The 12,401-nt window shown below is 38.5% G+C and overlaps 1 protein-coding gene across 5 annotated transcripts in view; it reads right to left on the bottom strand.

Moving 5' to 3' along the window:
- LOC100643304 overlaps window positions 1–12,401 on the bottom strand; it is a 316,203-nt gene that overhangs the window by 189,164 nt on the left and 114,638 nt on the right. For all 5 annotated transcript variants that reach the window (XM_048413546.1, XM_003401592.4, XM_020867214.2 and 2 more), the window contains one exon: window positions 4,135–4,213. The gene's annotated coding sequence lies outside the window, so the exon portion shown is untranslated. The remainder of the gene's footprint in view (window positions 1–4,134; window positions 4,214–12,401) is intronic.

Genomic DNA, 12,401 nt, shown 5'->3' with positions numbered 1-12,401 from the left:
ACGCGAGTGAAAAGTGACAACGTTTCGTACGTGTCCCTAGGTAAATGACCAGCAACTGAAATTTGATCTTAACTTCTTGAAACACTCTGTAGGTACACGTACGTAGTATTACGACTGTATTCGCGTCTACGCTATCGAGCAATGAAGAGAAAGCCCGTCTAAGCCCCGGCTAAACACGGCAGAATGTCTATAACTCTCAGAACTCGTCCGTCTCGAATTAACCTCTCTCAATTAAGACAATGGTCCCCGGGTCCCCCGGACATCCTCTTCTCATCGAAGCGAGAATAGAGCAGCCAGAAGGGAAGGATCTCAGAGGTTCTCAGAACTAAGTGTCTCTGCAGCTCCTGGTTCTATGTATATTTATATGGAAAACTCGAGAACACGACGAGGGCGGCGAGAGGAGCGAGGAGAGACGAAGGTCTGCAGAAACGGAGGAAGGATTGCCAGCATTCGGTCTGAGCTACGTGGACAGCTGCTTAGAAGAGAAATGAGAAAGTTTTCTCCCTAAGAGTGGAGAAAACGGTGTTATCTTTTGTCACTCAAGTGTTCTGATTCTGATGTTTGTTGGAAGACGAATCTCCGTTTCTCTGTTCAATAGATTTAATGTTTGGATACTTGATAGATCTTAGGAATTTCTGTGATATATATTTTAGGCTAACACGATCATGGATTCTAGATTCGATGATATGGATCGTATCAAATATATTATGAAAATAGATAAATAAAATTAAAATCTCTCTTCCCCCTAATACAGTTGAAAATAACTTTAAAGAAATATTCTAATAGGAATCGTTCTGTTCTATACACAAACATTTTCCAACCAATTCGTTGATAAAATTCATTTCAAGCACAATCGAAAGATCCTGTATCGATTCGACGGATATAGTGGAACAATTTTAAATTACGAATAATTCCTCGATAAAAGTCAAAGAATTCTGAATTCATTCCCCGATAAAAGTCGAGTAATTCTAAATTATTTCTCCGATAAAAGTCATTCGAACATAATCAAACAATCCGAAAGTAGTTGCCTGAGATAATTGCCTAATAAAGAAATCATTCCAAGTGGTTATAAATTTAAAGCTACCAGCACACCAAAAATACCAAGTCTGGCCGGATTCTTTATTCGTCACGAAACATGGTCACCAGTTATCGATCAGTGAGTGGAAGCAGTCGACGAACGGAACAACACCGTGTCACGGACGTACGGAGGCACTTGGAAAACGCGATACTGGAATTCAGTAGCGTCGCGATGAGAACCGGAAGGAGGAACGTCAATACTGCTGTCTCCCTTCTACATTTAGGTGATCGCTTCGTCTCGAAGGAGCACTCTCGCTTTCAGTCAAGACAACCAGACTTATCGATTAATCGGCCAGATAGACGCGGCTCTCGGATTCAGAATCGGCACCAGGATTCGATCTGGTCGCGTTTATCTTGCCGCGGAGCGGATAACAGCCTCGGCAAGTTCGTCGTTCAACGGAACATCCGGCCAGGAAATGAATCGTTCCGCGAGGAAACACGACGAATGTTCCAGTGGCTGAAGGGAAACGCGGTTCCACTTTGAGGTTGGGATGGATAGAGAACTCGAGAATTTCTGGTGACTTGGGATCGTTCAATTGTGTTAGGATGCTGATTTATATTACTTTCGAAATTCGTTCGAAACACGATCCGTATCGTAAAGGCCAATCCGTAATTAAACAATCCTTGATCGAAGTAAGTAAAGATCTTCTTAGTTATAGAAAAAATTCAGTGAGTTGGTTCTTGCGAATTTGAATCGTGCAATGTGATAAATGAAACTCGGATTCTTTAAACGTTGAGTCGAAAAATGTGATGAATGAAATACTCGTTAAATTTGAATTTTCATCGTAAAATATGCAATGCACGGTCGATTAATTCTCATCTCGGTATCGAAATTAAAGGCTTCATTATTACCGTAAATCATGAATTTCGACAGAGTGAAACAATTACGAAAAGCTTGGTATAAAGACAAGCAATATAAATTTCCGCGATGAAAAATGAGCCCGCACGGCAACGAGTAGAAAGCCCTTTAATAGAAAGCTCAATAGCCTGTGTGTCATGGCACCGATTTCCATATTCGATACGGACCGCGCGATTTTAAGAGCCGGCTTAAATTATTTCACATAAGCCCCCGCACCGCTATGTCCACAGCGAATTTGTCATAAGCCAATGTAAATTCGATGTAAAATCAAGATATATGTTTCGCGCTTCAGTAAATGGATCACATGATAATATCGCGATATAAATGTGGTACAAACGAAAATCCATGATGTCGAAAAGATTACAACGTCGATAAGAGTAGATCTTTTTCGTCTAAATTTGTGCGACTGGCTCAAAAAAGTATTTGGACGCTTAATATAGAAGAGTGTAAAATTTTTTAAAGATTTCGATGTACAAATTCTGACGTGTAATTCATAAGTTTCTGGTCATAGATTTTAAATTTAATTTTGATATTTACATTTGGCATTCTCCTAAATTTTAATCTACGGATTTTGGTTTTCCTCTTTTCACCGTACTAATTCTTAACCTTTGCATCGATTTGACATTAAGAAAGAAACTAAATTACGAAAACTGAGAAACGAGCGAAGGAATGAAATATTTTGTGATGTAAATGAGCCGCCTAACTGCGTACTACGCCACTTGATAAAACATTACCTAAACACCAAATTGCTCAAATGACGACTAACATAGCCTGGCGCCACCTAACAATCCTCGGTAATCTATTTTCCAATCTATCGAGAAAATTACTCGACCAACACGGCCGAGATCCCATCGAAATAGTAATCTACGTAAAAATGAATTCGTTGAAAGTCAGACTTTCTCTCTCTCTTTCTCTTTGCATAGCGGAAACGTTTCAGCGAAACGGAGCCAGGTTCGCGATCATTTCCGGCGTCTATTCGGTGGCTGGTACTCGGGCGCGTATGAAGAATCGTATTTAAAATTCATTTCCCCTTAACGGCCGTTTAATCAGTTCGTACCCTGGCCGCCCCCTCCCTTTGTCTTTGCCATTAAATTATGTTCTTTCTCTTCTCTCCACCCATGCAAAATGGGAAATGTGCAAGGTAGCCAGAGGGTTCTAATGGGGGAGGAGTCAAAGTGTTTCTTTGAGAGAAATAAATAAACCCGGCAATGGATTCAGAAGAGAGCTATCCATTTCACGGGGGATCGAGCCTCCCTTTCTAAATCACTTTTATCTCTAATTTCGAAATAATTTCGCCGGGCGCAACCATTGTCTGTGTTGCTCCAGGCGAACGGATACTCCTCGGGGCTAGAAAAAGTTTTAATCCGTCGCTTCGTTCAATATGGCTTCTTCTGTACTTCCGGTTGCCCGGGAATAGAGGTTACGTCAGGTTAATCTGCGCTTTCTTCGTCGCCTTATATTGGATCGCGCCGAGATAACGGACCGTTTAAGTGGAGTTTGATGAACTGAAATATTAGACCTTAAATGCATAGCGTTTTTGTATCAGTGTATTTTCCATACACTACCACGTACAGGTTTCGCGTGTATTTTCATGAAGTTGGAATTTTATTAAATAAATGGCGTGTTCACCGTGATGTTTCGTTGTTTTTTATAGAACTAGAATTTCAGTAAATAACGTGTACGCAGTGTTTCTGCATGTATTGGCAACAGGTTTTCCTGTTTATGTTAAAAATATCTCTTAACGAGACGTATTGTAGCAATTTCACAACAATCGCAGACATTTTTCCAAATAAAATATAGAAAATACGAAATGGATTTTTCAATCTATTTTCCTGTTACACGTAAGACATTTTTTATACGCTTTTTTATATTTGGAAAAATTATGCATTTAGAAATGAGAATAGAAAGGAATTAATTTTCAAATTTTAGTTATCTGATTCTTCGATAAAGGTTCTAAACTTATTTGAAGCATAACAGTGCTTTATTAAATGTCTGTATACGACATTTAATAAAGAGAATCTCTTTAAATTATTATGTACATTGCAAAGAATCTTTTTAAATTATCCACATTACAGCGAATATTTCTCTTTTCAAATTATCATTTTCAAGATGTTGAACTTGACTTTATGCCGCAATTTAACAAAATGTCGCGAAATATATCTGAAATGAGAATTTCATCTAAGGGAAATTTAACTCACCGCTTGTAGCACTGCACTCTAGTTTTCTCCAGATGTCGCGTCCACCCTGAAATCACCGCATTTTACACACTGGTGTACTCTGCAACATAAAAGAATATCCAGTTAAAAACCTTCTGCCCTAACGATCTTGGCATTTTTCGAAATGTTTCATCGATTAAACAAATCTGTCGCGAGAGTATATCTTAGCGATAAAGATTTATCAACCGATAAGTATCGTAGTGTCTTTCTTGAGTCGCTTTATAGTCTTGCCACGATCGTACCAGTATCGTAGCAGGACATACGTAACGACGATAACCAGACAGTCTCAGGAATTTCGCAACGTAGGAAAATAATTTGACTAGTAAGCGAAAATCCAGGTCGTATCTCGCGTTTCGAACTCTGGTAAGTAGCTCCGACATCGGACCAGCACGTTTCGTCGTGTATGGCCGCTGTAGCGATATGTATCTACGTTTAAGTACTTTCAATTTCCGCTAAGGTACGCCAGGAATAAATATGTTTATCGACGTTCCTCGGTTATCCTCGTATTTTGTTACAATGCACGATACTGTGCCACGATATTTGGAAATTGTGTCGCGACAGGAGGCACAAATATAGAGGGGCAATAAATTTCAGGTTAAGAAGGATCATTTCTAAAACGAACCACGAATATCTGCCGCTATAAATGACTTTACAACTTAAATTCGAAATTCGACCACGCTCCTTGAAGCTTTGTATCAAATTTGTTCCGATACAGGTTTCTAACGATACAATTAAATGGAAGCCTAATTACAATGATCACTGAAATTCTCAATTACAAGGAAGAACAGAATCGTTGCAGTTCGATCTATCCTTAATTTTCTCATGCAAACACGCGTTGCCAAAAATTGGAAAATGTCCACATACTTTGAAACTGTACCGTATTTTCTCGATGTCACGCGTCGTTCTATCAATAATCACTTGCTGGAAATACCAAGATTTATTGAACTTGGCGTATATATTGTTTGCGATGGTAGTATCATGTACAGCTGTTCGAGCAGGTATCAGGCGAACCAGACCAAAATCTCAATACGAGTACACACGTGCAAACAGACGATCGCAAAATCCTAGCTCGAGGATACGATGTTCTCGAGAAGACGGAAAGGTCTTGTGGACATTCGCACACAAGAGCCAGCAATCGACACATGTTCGCGAGAAACGGTGCACCAGCCGAGAGAACCATACACCTAGTCAGTCGATTCTTCGGTGTAATATCTGCAGCCCGGTCTGCAAACAAACTTGCTTCTGTCTCTTCGCGCGAAACACTTTCTTTAGGTTACCGTGTACTGTACACTTGTATGACAGAGCGTGCTTTAAATTTGATAAAATATCGACGAGAGAAGCCAAGTTAGGGAAGAGTTGTTTCGTTCAAGAGCGTAGGTTGTGAAGGTGGTATTGTGAAGTCGAAGTTGAAGTCAAGTTGAGTACTAAGTAGATTTTTGGAGAAGAATGGTTCGAGTGGATTGGTCAAACAATTCTAAATTCTAAATTATGTATGAAAATGATAATTAGAAATCCATATTATATCATCGACCCAGGGCTGGCGAGCACAATAAGCTAACAAACAATTGAATTACCAATTACCTATTTAGCATCCACAATGGTGAAACAATCATCTGAATTTACGGGACTAGGAATACAAATTATATTTAATGAACAAATTTCGAGATAAATGAATATCATATGCGATAGAATAATTTTATACAGTTGCAGGACGAGTTACAAAATTATATAAATTGACAATTTAATCCTTAACAAATTATTTCCCATTTTCTTTGTCGTTCGAAGCTACCAACAGTTTCAAAATAATGATGATTTTCAAAACCATCCGAAATTCTTCGATAATATTAGAATTCGAAACGGTATCGATCGCAGAAGCACTACATAAATTTTCTATTATTTATTGCTAAAGCTTTACGTCACGTTAAAATATTTCACTGATAATTACGATTATCAACGAATGACAATAAATCGTGACACTACATCCACCGAAATTTTTCTCTCCTACATAGCATATCCATTCCCTGCCAAATTAATTCGTCGTATTAGAAGCTTGCATAAACGCGTTGTAGCCCACTGAAAGCATAACGATGTAACGGGAAGCCATTTAATCTTTCGCGGTCAAATATGTTTCCCCTCGTTCCGCGTTCGTTGATCTACATTGATTTGAAATATTAAAACGTTTGTCGTCGGCGCGAAAGCGATGCTGTGGTCATCGTGAAATGTGACAACGTGCTATCCACGATCATTTAACGTTTCGTGATTCGATATATACGTATATATACGTATGTATGTATATATACACTGGCCTTTCTTTTCACGTTTTCGTTTTACGATTCGAATTAATTGGAAATGTTGAAATAACGTTAGCTCTCGGTTCGGGGATTTTTAATGAACAACGTTTAATCGCGATTAAATGAGCATTGAAATTTGCTTATTCATAAAATTGCGAATATACGAAATTGGATGTCTAGGTTACCATTTTACAGATTGAGTCTACCTACAAATTTAAATTGGTTTTAAAGCGTATAGATTTGTTGTAAATTGCATAAAATTTTCAACTTACATACGAAAAATTAAAGTTAAATTCGCAAGCCTGAAATTGGCGAACGCTGTTATTAGATTAAATACGACACGTGTTAAAATTCGGATTAGTCCTGGTCTACGATAGACTGTTCTCCTGTCCAGTTTAAGTCTGGGTTAAACACTGTTAATCCTAGATTAGCGCAAGCTTAAGATGCGTTATGTCCAGATTAGATTTGCACTATGTTCGAATTAATCTATTCTCCGTTTAGTATAGACGCGAAATTAGATTATGTTGTGTTTAGATTATCGATATAGTATATGTGTGAATTAAATCTAAATTAATTCTCGACGTATGATTCAATTTAAACAAATTTTGCGTATAAGTACCATTTCGGTTCGCATACATAATATATAGAATAACTATATTATTTAATTGTCTATTTATTATTACTTACGTCCCTATATTTTATCCCAAAGAACACAATAAGCAAGCTTAGCATCGTGAAAGCAATTTCTACGAATTTTTGGTACATTCGGTATATTTCTAATCTTCTCTCCGATTCCAATATCGCTGGCCTACAAAATAGCGGAGAAAAACGATCTTCTTAAAGAAACTGGACACGCAGAGGGTGCACTTTCAGCAATTTTGTTTACGGCAGAGAGATCGAACGAGTGTCTCGTGCTTGGAAATTACTGTTTGCCTATAGTTTATTCGAACACCAGCAAATAAAAGTATACGTAATGTCCGTTCGTAAAAGATTCATAGGGGGCGAGCGATTGGTCCCAAGGAACCCGTTGAGACAGAGAAACCACCCTCATAGGAGGCGATCTTTTAAACGTAGAATGAAAGTGTACGTAAAGCAAACCTGCCAACCGATCGACCTCATAAAAATCGATAGATGTTGCTAAAAATCACACGTTGTTATTTATGGCGTACAGTGAATCGCACGACCCAACTTACGAATAATATAATTTCTTATATATTCTTTCTAAATTGCAGTAAAGCTAAAAGTACTTTTCAATTTCATAATTTTACGCCTTCCCCGGCACGAATTCTTCGAAATATTTTATGCATGCTTCTAAAATATTATACTTACTCAATTTCTCGTCACAGAAGAAGAAAGTTTTATGAAATCGCGAATAAACGGTAGTACTTGTAATAAATGAGACAGATTAAGTTGAATATTCCAGCTAAAGACCAACATTTTTCTTTTTTTCTTCATGAACGTCGCGTTATTAGAAAAAGACAGTCTCCGCTGCTAATCAGAATTTTAAATTTTACAAAGGGTCAAAGAGATGATATACAACGATTGAGATATGCAACCAAGAACAATATTTGTCGCAACAGCAATTCGCTATTTATTGGGAATATGTGTAAGGAATAATCCTCTTGCGATATCGAGAAACACAATCTGTCGACGATCAAAACGGTACGAGCATTCTAAAGGACTGTAGCATTATTACTTTATTGCAGTGCCGGTTAGCTTTATCATTTTGCCGTTCCATTGTCACCAAACAATTCATCCGCAACGGTAATTAGTTCTTAGTTCCTCTGTTTGAATGGAAAACTGTAATCAATCGTGCTTTTGTTTCTTGCCAGCAAAGGAAAATCCGGTTATAAGGGGTTAACAATACGAACGCTGAAAATATTGCACATTTCGAAGGCTATTTCCGCTATGAAAGCGGGAATAAAAACACGAATAAACAGAAAATCTTGGTGTATTTTAGAATCGTAACGAGCGTAGAAGAAGCTCCTCTTTCTAAAAGAGAAAGATTTCTACTTCGATTTACAGAAACGTAGCGTTTTCAATGAGCGTAATAATAGACTATACGCCGCTAAATATACCGAACACGTCGTACGCTTTTCATAAACTACACGTTTCAAATAAATCACGGGATGCCAAATAAACCAGAAACGTCCATTAACCTAATATCTTATTTCACTTTCCCCGATAACTCAAAAGACTCGCTCAATGTGTTACCCTCATCAGCTCCTAAATCCAGTAACGTCATTCTGTTTGCCAAAAAGAGCAGAAAAAAAAGAACTTCCAAACGTCAAATCGTAAATCTCCAACGATCTCCACCCCCTTAGCACTAATCTTGCCCAAAGTGTGAGCAGAACAAAGTATCGGGATCGCACATCGTTCCAGACCCAAGAGACCTAAATTCGTGGCCGAATCGAAAGAACCCGAAAGATCTCCGATTCAATTTCACCAGTGACACACTGTCGCCTGTCTTGTCCACCATCCAGAGAACCTTAGAACCGAGTCCCCACGAGGTTAACCCTGAACGATGACCATCGAGCTCCGGACTATTCCTTGTTAGGCCAGAGATAGCTAACGCGCGGCAGTTGTAACGTTTGCTTGGCGTGGACAAAAAGATCGAGCCTGCAGGCATTTGGCAAACGAGGCCTGTGCGAGTCGCGACGCTGGCCACCGTGGCACACGATCCTTCCTGCAGTGAAATTGATGGCCAGGATAGAAGTTTAGTGGCCGTCTATATATCTCGAGCGAAGGAGCCAGGAAAAAGACTGAAATAGGGGCGCCAGAAGAGGTCGCGCCCTATAAGTCTTCAGGATTGTAATGTTGGTAACAGTGCTGTGGAAGATGTATGTAGAAGAGAGAAGGAAGAAGGGACGCACGAAGGTTCGACGAATCTCAAAGTATAGAAATTAATGATTTTGTTTCTTCGATAAAAAGGATTCCTAATGATTTTTCTATTAATAGTAAAATGAAAGTCTATCGAGACTTTTATCTATCTGCCACCGCAATATCCCTGAACGTAATTTCACCGTAGACCACCATCCAATCGCTATATTCACGTAGAAACAGCAGTTTCACAGAGATTGCAGTTACCAAGAAGATGCTAGCGCAAATGTCCAGGAATATTTCAGTCTTTAGAAATTTCGATTCTAATAAAATATTCTTTTCTATTAATAGAATATAAAGGAATCACTTAAACGAAGATCATCGAAATCGTAATATCCTCGAACATAAACGTGGCTAAAATATCACGCTCTTCGACAATTGCACAGTGATGTCATCGTCAACAGCCTATCAAGAACGCCATAAATTGTAAACAACGTAACATATTTTACTCTTCAATTTGCAACCTTTGAGAACTCTAAATCCTAAGTGAAAACATGGAAGCATTCTTTTCTACCGATAACATGGAAAAGAATTATTGAAAATCACCGAGACCACAATATCCCTGAACGTAATATCACCATACAGCATCAGACATGTTCGTCCTTTCTGCAGCGATCCGCAACCACCATAACCGATAGCTACGCGGTCCGAGGCTATTGAATAACATTCGCAAGGCATCGTGGAACGCACTGGGAATTACCCATGTGTATTCACCGGATGGCTGGTACTCCGTGTTCACGTCTGTCCACACTGGTTCTCGAGACGTCGGCCGCTTTCAAGGGCGATTTCATGCGACGGCGATTTAAGATCTCCCTCTAGTGGACGATCTCGCGTTCCTCCTTTTGCTCACGAACGCGAACACCCATAGAGATTCGGGATTACCGCGAACAGGAGAGCGGTCTGGGTTTTTCTCGATGACCGAGCATCGACCACGACTTTCCTCCCCATTTCGTCCTCCCTTTTACCTCTTCTCACGCGTACACTACCTTTCAAAAGTATCTGGACATTCACTCACGTTTAAGAAAGTGTAATTTTCTTGCTAATGGTTATTTACTCGTTTAACAGTTATACGAACATGCTATGAAATACGATACTGTAGAGTCTGTGAAACGGTTTTGTTCGATTTGAGGAGAAAACAAAATTAAAGATTATTGAAATTGTCGATTATTTTCAAACCACTGTCATGTTCTCGATGGTTTATGCAATTATTAATTTTTTATAGTTGAAGTATACGTATGATGGGAAAGTAATAGTTGCGGGTGTGATTTTGAGGTTAGAATTGAAAGATGTTTTGTAATTCTTTCTTACATACTAATAATTAAAGAACAAAGTCTCAGCCGGAATTTTTATTGTTCATTTTCGTTTTATTTTGTTTGGTAGAAACGTCTCGCCGTGAAATATCCTTTATATTGTCAGCCGTTAGGTTAGAAATAGAAACGACAACGAAACGAACTGCAACATGCGCCGCAATTACCGTACCTAACCTCGAATAAATCAAATCCAAGCCTTCCCAAGTTCACGAATAAATCCTAACCTAATTTTCACACAGCGTACACCAAGAACAAAACTAACAGACCAGCTTTCACATACTCCGTAGATTCACTGCTCTCATAAATTCCATTCAACGAACGAGGAAGAGAAAAAAAAAAGGAAAAAGGAAAAGCAAAGCAAAGACCCTCTAGTCAGCAATCTGGTATTCAAATATATCATAAATTTCAGCTATTTACAAAGAGGAAACAGTATCCACTGCACGATAGATTAACAGTTCCCATTTCATGTGTATTTATAGTGGCTCACAAGTATTTAACTTAAAGAAACGTAAAACTTATAGAAATATTTAACGAATCTATCGTGTCTGATAAAAAACCACTGAAAATTTCCTTTGCAATTTATGTCGCCCTTTTCACAAATATATGTACAGTAATACACCGTTTGTTTTCTGAACGATTGGACATTGATTATCCATTCAATTACCGAATCTACCAAATTCATAAAAAGTGAAGTTAATCGCTTTAATTTCTGAAAAGCTCGATTTGATTGACGATATAAATTATTTAAACGAGATATATACTTTGACGATTATCTATTAGAATTGCAAGAGCTTGAATGAAAATTGGATGGAAAAAGGTTTCCAGGAGATAAATAACGATCCGATAGCGACGCTTAATCACACAACTCATTTCCCGCTTTTATCCTTCATAATTTCGTTTTCGGCGAAAAAAAAAAATAGCATTCGCCACCATTTTACGGATACTTCAACCACGACGAAACGTCATAATTATGCCCATTACCGGAGTATTCGTAGGATGGTCGAGCGGACAGGTTAAATGAATCGAAATTATTTTATTTTAAACAAATATTTCGGCTCATTAAGCGCCGCGATATATTTTACATAATGTCATTATACGTCAGGCCACGGCAAAACGTTCTCGTGGCGAGTTTATTTCCGTGCAAACAAGTCATCGCTAATTCTCCCGGCGACCATGCAGCCCGATTTCCCATAAGAATTACACGTGAAATATATTAATGCGCGTCGCGACACGCGTTGCCCAGTTAATGAATACGTATCGTCCACATTTTCCAGATAGACTGACGAATTCGCTAAGTACGTGAAAACAGGACTATTGATAGCTGTCCTTGGTTGAAAAATTTCCCTCGTTTCTACGCGTTCGAGGCGTTCGTGGCGATATAGTGACTCGTAAAAGTATCGGAATATTTATTAAGGAAATGTAAGAAAGATGGATAAAATTTCAAACCGCAGAAAAATGAGTAATTAAGAAGAATACGATCTGTATTTCACGGGAGCATCAAAAAGCGTCCGTTTAAAAAAATCATGTTGCACGAAATGCACACAGTAGTGATTAAATAACTCAATGTCGTCGGTGGCCAAATAAATGGAATTCGATTAAATTTTCCACAGAGTACCGATAGGATCTTCCGTATCGAATTTTCATATTTTCTTTAATTGAAAGCCGCGTTGGTGTGCCATTTAAAATTCATATCGGTCTGCTCGAAATACCGCGTTTTATAATCTCTCCAATGGCAATCTAATTATTATTGAAGCATTAAAAGTCACGA

This window comes from Bombus terrestris, chromosome 16 (genome assembly GCF_910591885.1).
Source record: "Bombus terrestris chromosome 16, iyBomTerr1.2, whole genome shotgun sequence".
Lineage (NCBI taxonomy): Eukaryota > Metazoa > Arthropoda > Insecta > Hymenoptera > Apidae > Bombus > Bombus terrestris.
This window is presented reverse-complemented; position numbering and strand designations above follow the sequence as displayed.